At 33.8% G+C, this 12704-nt stretch overlaps 1 pseudogene; it reads right to left on the bottom strand.

The window, feature by feature from the left end:
• Nucleotides 1-2214: 2214 nt before the first annotated feature.
• LOC150028728 (uncharacterized) lies at nucleotides 2215-9791 on the bottom strand (annotated as a pseudogene).
• Between the last annotated feature and the right edge of the window lie 2913 nt (nucleotides 9792-12704).

The following is a 12704-nucleotide window of genomic DNA, read 5'->3' as shown; positions in this document are numbered from 1 at the left end:
CAGATGGATTTATACATAAAAGGATATTCAACAAATGAAATATTAATTAATATCTTCTCGAAGTTTCGTATTAATAATATCATACAAGATAATAATATTTGATCAAATAAAAAATTATATTAACAAGTAAATTCAAAAGTAATAATAGATACGAATCAGGATAAGTTCTTTATAAATCAATTCGCACGTCAACACATGTCACTATGTGCAAAAAAATTTCTATTAGCTTCCCACAACTTGATATCTTAGTTGATGTAAACCAAGTCATCAGTGAAGCAAGATGATATCTCTTATAACATAAACATCTTTCTTAATACACTACTCAAATAATGATTCACATATCATCCAAGATTTGTGACCCTAAATTCATACACCTCGTATCATTATCAACAATGATCATACAATATATATAAATATTTAAAACAAAATTAAAAAAAATTAAATAAATATACAAATTAATATTCATTTTACATTTATATTAAACATTCGCATACGATCCATTAAAGAGATAAAAAAAAAATTTAACTTGAGTGAAAATTTCTTCATTTGAGTAAAAATATCTAGTCAAGAACAAAAGTTGAGTTGCAGCTTTATTTTCGCTTAGCAAAAATAGGACTAAAAGTAAAGGTTGGATTTCAATTCTATTTTCGCTTAAGCGAAGATCATTGATGGAGATCAAGCTCAAGAGGACATGGAGGCCAATCATCAAGCTCAAGAAGAGGTGGAGGCACAAATGGAGGACGCCCATGGAGGTCAAAGTCCACCTCAAAGGATTACAAGAAGCATGTTCAAAGCTTTGGGAGCTAGAGGACATTTATTTTCTCTTTTTGTAGTTTCTTTAGTTGAAGGTGCTTAGAGGGAAACTTTAGAAACCTCTTTTGTTATAGCATCTTTTAGGCTTTAGTTAGGAGCTTTAGGGGGGTGTGTTAGTAGATAGGTGTAGAAGTAGAATAGGAGGTGCCAAAGTGAAGGAAGGAGTCACACCTTCCTCATGGCTTGAAATAGGCGCCGGTTTTAGCTAGCTTTGGGAGGGAAATTTGAATTGTTTTAGCTTGCATTTTCAGCACCTTAGGCTATAAATAGAGGTGCTCTCTTTGTAAAATTCAGATTGGAATTAATCTAAGAAAACTCTACTCAAATTTTGAGTGACCTTTGGAGAGCTTTTGGAGCATTCTTCTCTAGTCTTATCTTGATGGATCATTGGAGTCCTCAAGTGGCGGCATCACTCTCATCTAGGAGCATTCCACACTTCTAGTGGCGAGATCATCCAACATTCTTCCATCTTCATGAGCACTCTCTTCTCCTTCCTTTCTTCTTTTTCAATTGTTCATGTTGCCTTGTGTTCTTGAGTTGTTTTGGTTCGGTTTTTCCATTTTCCAGCACCTATGTTCTGTTTTTGTTTTTAATTTCTATTTTGTTCGGTTCATATGTTTACTTGCTTAATTCTGTTCGGTCATTCCAAGTTTTAATCTCTTTGTTGATTCAATTTGACAATATTTGGTTCATCCAAATGAGTTTGGGATTTGGTACTAGTAATTGGTGAGTTCTTGTCTTAGAACAATGATCCAACTCTAAGAAAAGTGCCTCTATATTTTCCAGCTCAAGGTGATTCCTAAAAATGTCAAGAATCTTGTTTTATGTGGCTATTGGAATCACATCAATCATCCACTTGAGTAAAAATATTAGAAAATAAATATCATACAATAGAACCAAATTTATTTTCAAAGTTATACTCAATCAGTTTAACAAATACAACTTTCAAACACATTCAAAATCTTAAGTACAATTCATAATTTGATCAAACATCATTCTTCACTCGTTTCAATTCAACCTTTTGATCATTCAAAATTTAATATATATTCATTCACATCAAACTCATAAACTAATGTATGGAAAACAATAGAAGCTAGCTCTACTCATCAAAATCATATTCAAAACTCAGTTTTAGAAACACTATATCTTAACATGCATAATATAGCCACTTTATCAACTTATTAACAAGAGTATGAGACTCAACATTATAAAACAATCTTCTATAAACCAAACTCAAATAACATTCTTATTGTTTTCAAACAAAATACAATATCTACATAGAAATCAAGATATTGTAACAAAGTCACCTTCGTATTATTATTTTTCCTAAAGTTCTATTATAAATAGTTTCTTTTACCTATAATTTCTTACTCCAAAGTAACTTTCAACTCAAACAATAAACTATTCATAATCTAGAACCTAGAGCAAAGTATTCAAACATAACAAAATTTCAGTATAAAATTAACCAAGTTGAGAGAACTATTTTTCTCAACTAACTCCAGCAAGATTGATGAAAAATCCAAAAGGAAAGAAAAGAAATAAAGAATCTTAAGAGTATACATGAATCTGCTATATGTCAAAAATGATTCTTAGCTCTACGATTAATCTAAGATGTGATAAGATTAGAAAATTGAGGTTTGGAGGGAGGAATAAAATTATAGTTAAGGTATAAAGGAACTTCTATTGTTGAGAAAAATAGAAATGGGAAAATAAATATAGGGTATTTAGATTGTTTAGATTTATTTATTTATTCCTATTAATTTTTATTAGCAATTGATTAATTTGTTACAATTTCACATTTTTTGGAATACCTTTATTTAGTGTGTATAATAAGAGGTTAATATCTCACATAAAAAAAAAATAAAGTTTGGTAATCTAACCTTGCAAGAGTTTCATTCGATCTCTTATTAAATATTCTAATCAATGTTTTTTATACTATATGTGAAGTTAGGATATTTTATTTCCTTAATGAGTAATTGTACTTGATATTATAACCATAACTTAGACACAACACGACATCATCCTTAGTATTAACATTTTCTTAATCCAATATATACATTCATAATTTCATAAATGTATGTATGTAAATGATAAATGCCTAATTTCAGCAATATTTCATATTAAAATATAATCACTTATGATAATTTATTGCTAATTTATATATAAAATAATCCCTAATTTATGAATTTATATATTTTTACATTTTTATGATCTTTATTTGAATAAGAGCATTTTATTCCCAAAAGTTTGGTGTTAATTACAGGTTTCTAGGAAAGATTGGAGATTTGGATTAAAGAGGAATAATTTGAGCTAAAAAGAGAAAGCCGAAAGGTCCTAGAATGGAGAAAAGTGTCGAAAAAGCCAATTTTGCAATAGGAGATTCTCACTTAAGCGAGAATGCTCCAGTACAGATTTCAGAAATCAACGCCTTTCTCGCTCAACCGAGAATTTCTCGCTCAAGCGAGTATGAGTATGTGTTAGACAAATTAGGCATTTTTTTTATGTTTTATCACTTAGCCCATTAGCGCGACACAAGAAGCGACCTAAATCTATAAAATTAGGTTAAATAGGGTACTAGAGGCTCAACCCTAGTGTATCAGAATGAGAGGAAAACACTATTGAGTGAATTGTAACCCAATTGGCAAAATGGAAGGAGTTAGAAGTATGCTTGACTAATTCTACCTTTTGGGATTGGGAGTAATCTTCTTGAACTCTTATGTATTGAGGTGATATCTTATATATTATAATATTCAGTTCTTGATTGATTATTGGTATTGTTGTTTTATTTCTAAATTTTCATGACAAATTGAGAATCTTAAATCTGACTGGAAAGTATTTTTAGGGTTATGACCTAAACAACAATACTTAACATATTTGAATGCTAGGAATAAACTTGAAATGTTACTTTCTATTAACGTTTGAGCTTCGTTTTAAGTTGTTCTTATAATTATGCGAGGGATCGATAGTTAGGGAACATTCTTAAGGATTTTATATGCGAGGAATCGATATAAATGAATTTTATACGGGCATCAATTTCAATCAAAGAACTTAATATTAACATGCTAATCAAAATACATGAGAGTGAGAGAGATGAAACCCAATCCTTATTTTTCCAACTTGAAGCAATTAATTCTTTGTTTGTTTTCTTATTAATCATTGCCAACACTGTCACTTCAACACTCTTTTTAATTATTTTGTTTCATATTTAAAGATTATTGTACTTGATAATTCATTGTTCTTTGTGGGATTGATATCCGTCCTTAAGAACAATTATTACTTCTGACAAATGCGGTGCACTTTCTGTAAAGAGTCATCAGTAATCCACATCCAATCCAATCATATAAAACACAACTTACAATTAAGATATTTAATTAAAAATCGAGGATATCTTGCTTGAGTGAAACACCTTATTTGAACATCTTGTCTTCACCAACGAGGGTATCGTCAATCTTTTCCTTGCTTGAGTGTCTAAATAAACATTTGAGCATCTAACTCCCATTGGAGAGCGAATCAACATTAACCCTCATTGTTCAAGTCATAAACCATTAGAATCCACTTCAAAACTCTTACTCTGCATTACTTTTTGGAGATGAGTGAGAGTTCTAAGGAAGAAATAATTGTTTTAACATATTTCTCGTTCAAACTTTTAGTCATAACTTTAACTATCAAAGCAACACTTGGACGATAATGTTTTATCAACAACTATTGCCATTCCTTAAGCAGTCATTGATTGACCAACCATGTTCAAGTGAAACATGCATAATCAGAAAATATTATGTTCACATATAGATACAATAACAACTGATGGGTTGTTCTTCTTGGAGATTTGAAAAGGGTGGTGGAAGCAACGAATGTGATGGATCAAGGAGGACTCATAAAGTTATGGGTTCCTTGTAGGTGCATGAAACGTATGAAGAGTGATTGGTTGGGCCATATCACTTGGAGAAAGGTGGAGGTGAAGATCAAAATGTCTAACCTAGAGAGACTAGACAAGGGAGTAGAAGCTTGCAATATTTGGCAGCATTTTACTCATAAAATTGATCTTACAAAACATGAGTCCAACACCCTATTATATAGGAGCAAGTGCCTTGGAGAACAAGGAGTAAGGGTAGGATGGGGAATACACAAAAGAGTGGCTGCTAGGGTTTTAACTAAAGTCAATGTTGCAACATAGGAGCAAAGTTTTAGAAGGTAGGTTAACTTCTTACCCAAAAGCCTTTACTCAATCTACAATGATAAGCACACCTCCCCCATTATGCTAAAGAAACCCTATTCTACTGAAATTGCAAATAAAGGAACTAGCTCTCATGGCTTGGGCTTTACTTCTTGTGGTCCTTTTTGAACATATAAAGAAAAGTTTTTCTGCCATCAGTAGCAGAGTCCCAATCTTCTAGAATCCTCTTTGCCATGGACCTAGTTGTTAGGCTTGAACTAGGGCCCGAGCTTGGGCCTCTTCCATCATCCCCTCCCTCTTAAAGAGGATTTGTCCTCAAATCACATGTTTCTGCCTCTTCATCTTCACTACTTGCAAAAGGTGTTAGATCCATAACATTGAAGGTAGTATGTACTCCATATTCTTCAGGAAGGTCAATTTGATATGCATTATTATTGATTCTTTTGAGAACTTGGAAGGGACCATCACCCCGAGGACTAAGTTTAGACTTCCTCTGATTAGGGAATCTATCTTTTCTAAGGTGAAGCCAAACCCAATCTCCCTCCTAAAAAATCACCTCTCTCATCCCCTTGTTGTTATGTTTCCTGTATTTCTCTGTTTGTTGTTGTATTTTGTTCTTAATCCTCTCATGCATTTTCTTTACAAATTCAACCTTTGTTACTCTTTCCTTATGCAAAAAATCTTGTGGATTAGGTAGAGGTAACAAATCCAAAGGAGTAAGATGACTGAACCCATACACAACCTCAAATGAAGAAATGTTAGTAGTTTTATGAACTACTCTATTTATTATATGCAAACTCAATATGAGGAAGGTACTCATCCCAAGATTTGTGGTTTCCTTTCATGATTGACCTAAGCATAGTGGAAAGAGATCTTTTTACAACTTCGGTTTGTCCATCCGTTTGAGGATGACAAAAAGTTGAGAAATTCAACTTAGTTCCAAGCCTTTCCTAAAGAGTTCTCCAGAAATGGCTTACAAATTTAGGATCTCTATTCGAAACTATGGTCTTAGGTAAACCATGTAGTCTTACGACTTCTCTAAAGAAGTGCTTAGAGATGTTGCTAGCATCATCCACTTTATAGCAAGGTATGAAATGAGCCATCTTGCTAAACCTATCCACTACCACAAAGATGGAATCAAAACCTCTTTGTATCCTAGGAAGTCCTAATATGAAATCCATGCTTATATCTTCCCAATGAGCACTTGCAAAAGGTAAAGGAGTGTAGAGTCTGTGAGGCATTGTCTTAGATTTAGATTTTAAACATGAAATGCATCTATGACAATGTCTTTGGACATCTTTCCTCATGTGTGGCCAAAAGAATTTTCTTTTTACAAGCTCAAGAGTTTTATCAACTCCAAAATGGCTCATGAGTCCTCCTTCATGTGCTTCTTTTACAAGGAGTTTTCTATGTGTTCCTTGAGGTATGCAAAGTTTTCCTTCTTTAAACAAGTACCCCTCAGAAACATAAAAACCTCCTTGTGCTCTATGTTGGCACTCAGCAAAAGTGGATGCCAAATCATGATCTTCTTTATAAATTTCATATATGTTTTCAAATCCAAGAATTTGGGCTCCAAGTTTAGAAAAGAGGGCATGTCTCCTTGGTAGAGCATTTGCCACAATATTTGTATTGCCCTTCTTGTATTTGATAACATATGAAAATTGCTCAAGAAATTCCATCCACTTTGCAGGTCTTTTGTTCAACTTGTGTTGACCCTTCAAATATTTCATAGACTCATGATCACTATGTATGACAAATTCTTTTGAGACTAGATAGTGTTCCCAAGTCTGTAGGGCCCTCACAAGTGCATAGAGCTCTTTGTCATAGATAGGATAGTTGAGGGCGACACCATGAAGTTTTTCACTAAAATATGCAATTGGGTGCCCACCTTGCAACAACACATCACCTATTCCTAATTCCGATGCATCACACTCTAGCTCAAAAGTTTTTGAAAAGTTTGGTAAAGCTAGAATGGGTGCATTAGTGAGTTGAGCTTTCAACCTTTGAAAGGCTTGCTCATGCTTCTCCGTCCAACAAAATGGAGTGTCTTTCTTCACTAACTCATTGAGTGGTGAAGCTAGACTTGAGAAGTTAGGAACAAATCTCCTATAGAAACTTGCTAGACCATGAAAGCTCCTAACATCTCCTACATTTTGTGGGGTTGGCCATTCTTGGATGGCTTTGATTTTCTCGGGGTCAACATGTACCCCATTTTTTTTACTGTAAAACCTAAAAACACTACAGTATCTACACAAAAAGTGCACTTATCTATATTAGCAAACAAACTATTTTTCCTAAGCACTAAAAGAACCTCCCTAAGGTGACTTAGATGGGACTCTAGGCTTTAACTATATACTAATTTATCATCAAAATAAACTAATACATATTTACCTATGCAATCCTTAAGGACATGATTCATAAACCTCATAAAAGTGTTAGGTGCATTAGTGAGTCCAAAAGGCATCACTAACCACTCATATTATCCTAATTTGGTCTTAAAAGCAGTTTTCCACTCATCACCCTCTTTGATTCTTATTTGGTGATATCCGCTTTTGAGATCAATTTTAGAAAATATAGTGGACCCATGCAATTCATCAAGTATATTATCAAGAATTAAATGCTTGTATTTGATGGTGATATTGTTGATGACCCTACAATCACAACACATTCTTCACTTGTCATCTTTCTTTAGCACCAACAAAATAGGTACATCACTAGCACTTAGACTCTTTTGAACCCAACCTTTCTCCAACAATTCTTGAACTTGTGACTCTATCTCCTTAGTCTTCTCAGGATTAGTTCTATAAGCCGGTCTATTTGGTAGACTAGCTCCCGAAACTAAATCTATTTGGTGTTCTATACCTCTAACAGGTGGAAGTCCAATGGGTCCTTCCTTAGGGAATATATCACCAAATTCTTTTAAAAGTTTTTGGACTTGAGGAGGTAGCTCACAAACTTTAGAAAGTGTGGCAGTGCATGCAAGTGTTCCTTTACAAAGAAAGAGGCCTGAAGGTTGTTCAGATAGAAGTATCTTTTCAATTTTATTTTCAAATTTTTCTTCTTTCTGAATGACCTTGTGGGAAGGAACACTTTTCTCCCACGCCTCAGCTTTCTCTCTAAGGTCTTTTTTTTGGTTTTTCTATTTTTTTTTCTCTCATTTTCTCTTTTTTGTTTCATTTGTACTTGGTCATTTACCACTTGTGAGGGAGTTAAAGGAAAAAGTAAAAATTTCTTTTCCTTATGAGTAAAAGTAATCTCGTTGGTAAGACCATTATGCATAGCTTTCTTATCAAATTTCCATGGTCTTCCCAATAAGATATGACATGTTTCCATGGGTACTACATCACATAAAATATCATCTTTATAGTTCCACACAGAAAGACTGAGTTTTACTCGCTTGTCTACAGTTAGCTCCCCATCTTTATTGATCCATTGAAGTTTGTAAGGTTTTGGATGAGATACTAATTATAGATTAAGTTTTTCAACCATCCTAGTGCTACAACAATTGCAACAAAAACCACTATCCATAATGAGAGAACAAATGTTTTTTAAAACTATACATCTTGTATGAAAGATGTTCTCTCTTTGTGTTTCATAGTTCACACTAGGGTGATTGTTGAGGGTTCTTTTGATCACAATTAATTCTCCCTCACAAGGATATGCCCCCTCACTATCTTCTTTCTCTTTTTCCCCACTAGACTCATCATCTTGACTGCTATACTCATCCCTCTCTCTTAAGATCATGGTTCTCCTATTTGGGCATTGGGATGCTATATGACCTCTACCAAGACACTTAAAGCACTGGATATCTCTACTGCGGGGTTGTGAGGTAGACACATATTTTCTTATAGTTTTGGGAGTTTCTTTGGGTTTATCTTTTGAAAGACTATCCTCCTTTTCTCTTCTATACTCTTTTTTGGGATAAGAGTTAGAGTAAGAACCCTCCTTGCGACTTGATCCTTTTTCTCAAATTTTGTTGCCCAACTTTTATACAAAGTTGGATCAAGTCATTCAAGTCCCTATAGGGTAAGAGTTCCACTTTATCCCTTATCTCAAGATTGAGTCCATTGAGGAACCTAGCTATGGTGGTAGTTTCTTCCTCCCTAATAAAGGCTCTTATAATGTAAAGCTCCATTTTTTGCCTATACTCCTCTGCACTCATGTTCTTTTGTTTGAGTCTTTGGACTTTGTCCATTAACTCCCTATTGTAGTATGAAGGAATATGGGGGCGTCTCAGGGCTCCCCTAAGGTCATTCCAATATTCTATGGGAGGGTCCCTGTGGAGGCGTCTATCTCTCTCTAGGGCTGTCCACCAATACATAGCGTTTCCTTGAAAGCTTAAAGTGGCTAAGGGTACTTTCCTCTCCTCACTAACATGATGGCAAGCAAAAAGTTGTTCTACTTTTATTTCGCAATCTAGATATGTTTCAACATTTTCCTTTCCATAAAAATGAGGTAGGTCTACCCTAGTCTCTTTGTGGCTCTCTCTTCTAGTTCTTCTAGGTGGAGGTTGATAATAATCATTAACTCTCAGACTCCCCTCAGCATGTGAGTCACTTGACCTAGAACTAGATGCATGTGATTTTTCTAAGTTTATAATGTATTCATCCTTTTCCCTGACAATCTTCAACTCATCTTCCAAAATCGAAAGATGGTCATCTCTTTCTTTTTTATATTCCAAAATTTGAGCCTCATGTTGCAATTGTCTTTGTGATAGTGATTGAAAATCTCTTGCCAATTATTTCAAAAGAGATTTTGTGTATTTTCTATCACTTTCACTATGACTTGAAGAATGAGTAGGCATGTTTAGGGTTTGTGATAAAAGTAATTTTCAAAAAGAAAGATAGGTTGAGTGAAGTAGGTAATTACCCAGGAAAGGGAGGTGGATCACTAGGATCTCTTAAGTACCAAGCCTTTCCTTAGCCAGATACTATGCCACAACACTCTCACAAACCTTTCTCTAAGCAATTTACTTAGAGCACAATCAAAGATGAAAACAAAAATTTTATGCAAGAAAACTATGCAAAGCAATAAAACACAAATGAAATTTTTTATCTAGAAAGCTTGTGAACTAATTGAATCCTAAGCTGAGGCTTCTTGGCACTTTGGAACCTTGAAGACACACTCACAGACTAAAGCGTATTAATCCAATAATTAATCAAAGTTCTTGCAAATTACTACTCAAAGAAATACAATGAAATTAGGTCAACAATTTTTTTTATGCACAAAAATTAAAGTTCTATTCTATGCACTCCTTCACTTGTAGCTCCTTTGTGTATATTTGTGTATTTTTCAAGTGAGGTTGTTGTTGTCCCTTGCTTTGTCTCCTTAGGTTATTCATCCTTGAATCTTTAATCTAACTCCCTTTTAGTGATATATCTTTCACCAAAACGAAATTTTAGCTGCCCTACTCATCAAAGCACTTTTTAGGTAAATTCCACCAAAGAGAGGTCAAGCAAGTTTTAAAGCAACAAAACTCAAATTTAAAATCAAGGACTACGCAAATGGAGTTGATATTTGACAAGAATTGAAAGAGTATTCAATAAAATTGACAAGCAAAAAATTAAGGTACCCAAGAAAAGGTAGCACACAAAGTGGAATCCTAGTGAGTGGAACTAGAATATATGAATAAAACCAAAACAACACTACAAAAAAATTGTGTAAATTTTTCACAACTTCCCAAATTTATGTTGGACAAAATACTTCAAATTTGAGCTTGAAATTTTAACCACATAAACTTCAATGTTTTATCTCAAAATAGGCGTTGGAATTTCATCAAAACAATAATAATTGTAATATTGTTTTCAAGATCACTGCCGCATCACCGTTTTTTCAGAGTCAGAATTTTTGCACTCTGTTCGTATTTCATTTATCATTTTTTTTTTGTATTTTGAATTTTAATGTAATTTTTTTTCACTTTTTCTCAACACATAAAACTACTCAAATCCAAAATTTAAGAAATTTTCACCCACATAATTAATTTTTGGGAAAGATTCCAGCGAGCACAGTAACAGTGAAAACAGAAAAATCCTAAACTGGAATTAGAAAACAACAAGGAAACTTCAAAAACACAATGGAAATGATTGGAAAAGAACTTGTATGGAACTAACACACAAGTATGAACTCAAATATGAAAATATAAAAGGCACCAAAGCTTCAAAAACAGAAATATAAACTGCACTTAAAATCAAAATCAAGCAACCAAATCAACAATAAAAGGCACCACTAGGAATTTATGACATTGTAGGATGAACATGACTTTGACAAAACTTGTATGAATTCAAAAATAAAAAAGACTCACCCACAAACATTTTTCACCGATTAAAACATCAATAAGACTCAAATAAAATTAAAAACAAAACGGCCAACACAAAATACTCAATGGAACCTAAATATAGTTTAGAAGCTCAAGAATAATTTGAACCAAAATAAAACCATACAACAATTTAAAAACAACAACACAATTAAAATGACATAAAAAACAGCAAGACAATCAAGGCAAGATGAACAACACGGACTTGAAGAAAACTCAAAAATAAAATGAAGAGAACACTTTTCTCTTTAAGAACCAAAGCTCTAGATACCAAATGATGGGTTGTTCTTCTTGGAGATTTGAAAAGGATGATGGAAGTGATGGAAGAGGCCCCAACACCAATCCATTGAAAGGCCACCAAAATGTCAAATTGAGGCAACCACTAGAGTTATGGTCAAAGAGGGGTCAAGAGGACACATTCTACATGTCATAAACTCTAGTGTAGAATAGTTTTTACATTTCTTGCATAGAAATTTCTTTTGTAATTTTGTTTAAATTGTAATTAGGTTGAATGTAGGCATCTAAAAACCAACCTAAGTTAGATTAGGGTTTCTAGAAACACCTAATCTAATTAAGGTCGGTCATTTAGACCTAATTGCATCACATGAAGCACACCTTGTCACACTTGCCATGTGAGCTACAATTAGGCGCCAACTTTCAAACCATTAGGATTTGAATTTCCCACCATTTGCCTTGGCCATTTCCGGTCCTCCTTGGTTATAAAAGGAGGAGCCTACCTCATGTATTTTCAAGATTAATTCATTAGTGAAATGCTGCCAATTTTTTGCCATTCTCACTCTTTGCCTAAAACCTCTTAGGAATAGGCTCTTAATCTTCCGAAACTTTCACCTTCCAAGTGAGATGGTCTCACCACTCACTCTTCATACTTAGCATGCACCTTCAAGGAGTCCAGCTCTCTACGTGAGATCCTTGTTCTACCATCAATCCATGGAGCTTCCACAAATTCACTCAAAAACCGCAAAGAAGAAGACACAAATCCATCATTTGGTATCATGAGCTATGGTTCTACAAGAGCTAAGTGTCTTCTTTCATTTTTATGTTTGTGTTCTTCTTGTTTTCGTGTTGTTCTTCAATTCTTCATGTTGTCTTGCTGTTTTTTGCATTTTAATTTGATTTAGGTGTTGTTTGAAGAAATTCAATCGGTGCATTGTGTTCAAATTGTTCTTGAGCTTCTAATTTTCACATTTGTGTAGGAATCTATATAGAATTGTGTTGCTGTTTTGATTTTATTTTTGTTTGAGTCTTGTTTGCAATTCTATTCGGTTCGTTAGATGTGTCTTGAGTCATTTTAATTTCTGAATCCTATTATGTTTTGTCTAAGTCATGTTTCTCCTAATTTGTCATCAATTCCATGTAGTGTTGAATTTGTTGCTAATTTTGGTA

The sequence above is a fragment of the Phaseolus vulgaris genome, chromosome 3 (genome assembly GCF_051622355.1).
Source record: "Phaseolus vulgaris cultivar YP4 chromosome 3, ASM5162235v1, whole genome shotgun sequence".
Lineage (NCBI taxonomy): Eukaryota > Viridiplantae > Streptophyta > Magnoliopsida > Fabales > Fabaceae > Phaseolus > Phaseolus vulgaris.
This window is presented reverse-complemented; position numbering and strand designations above follow the sequence as displayed.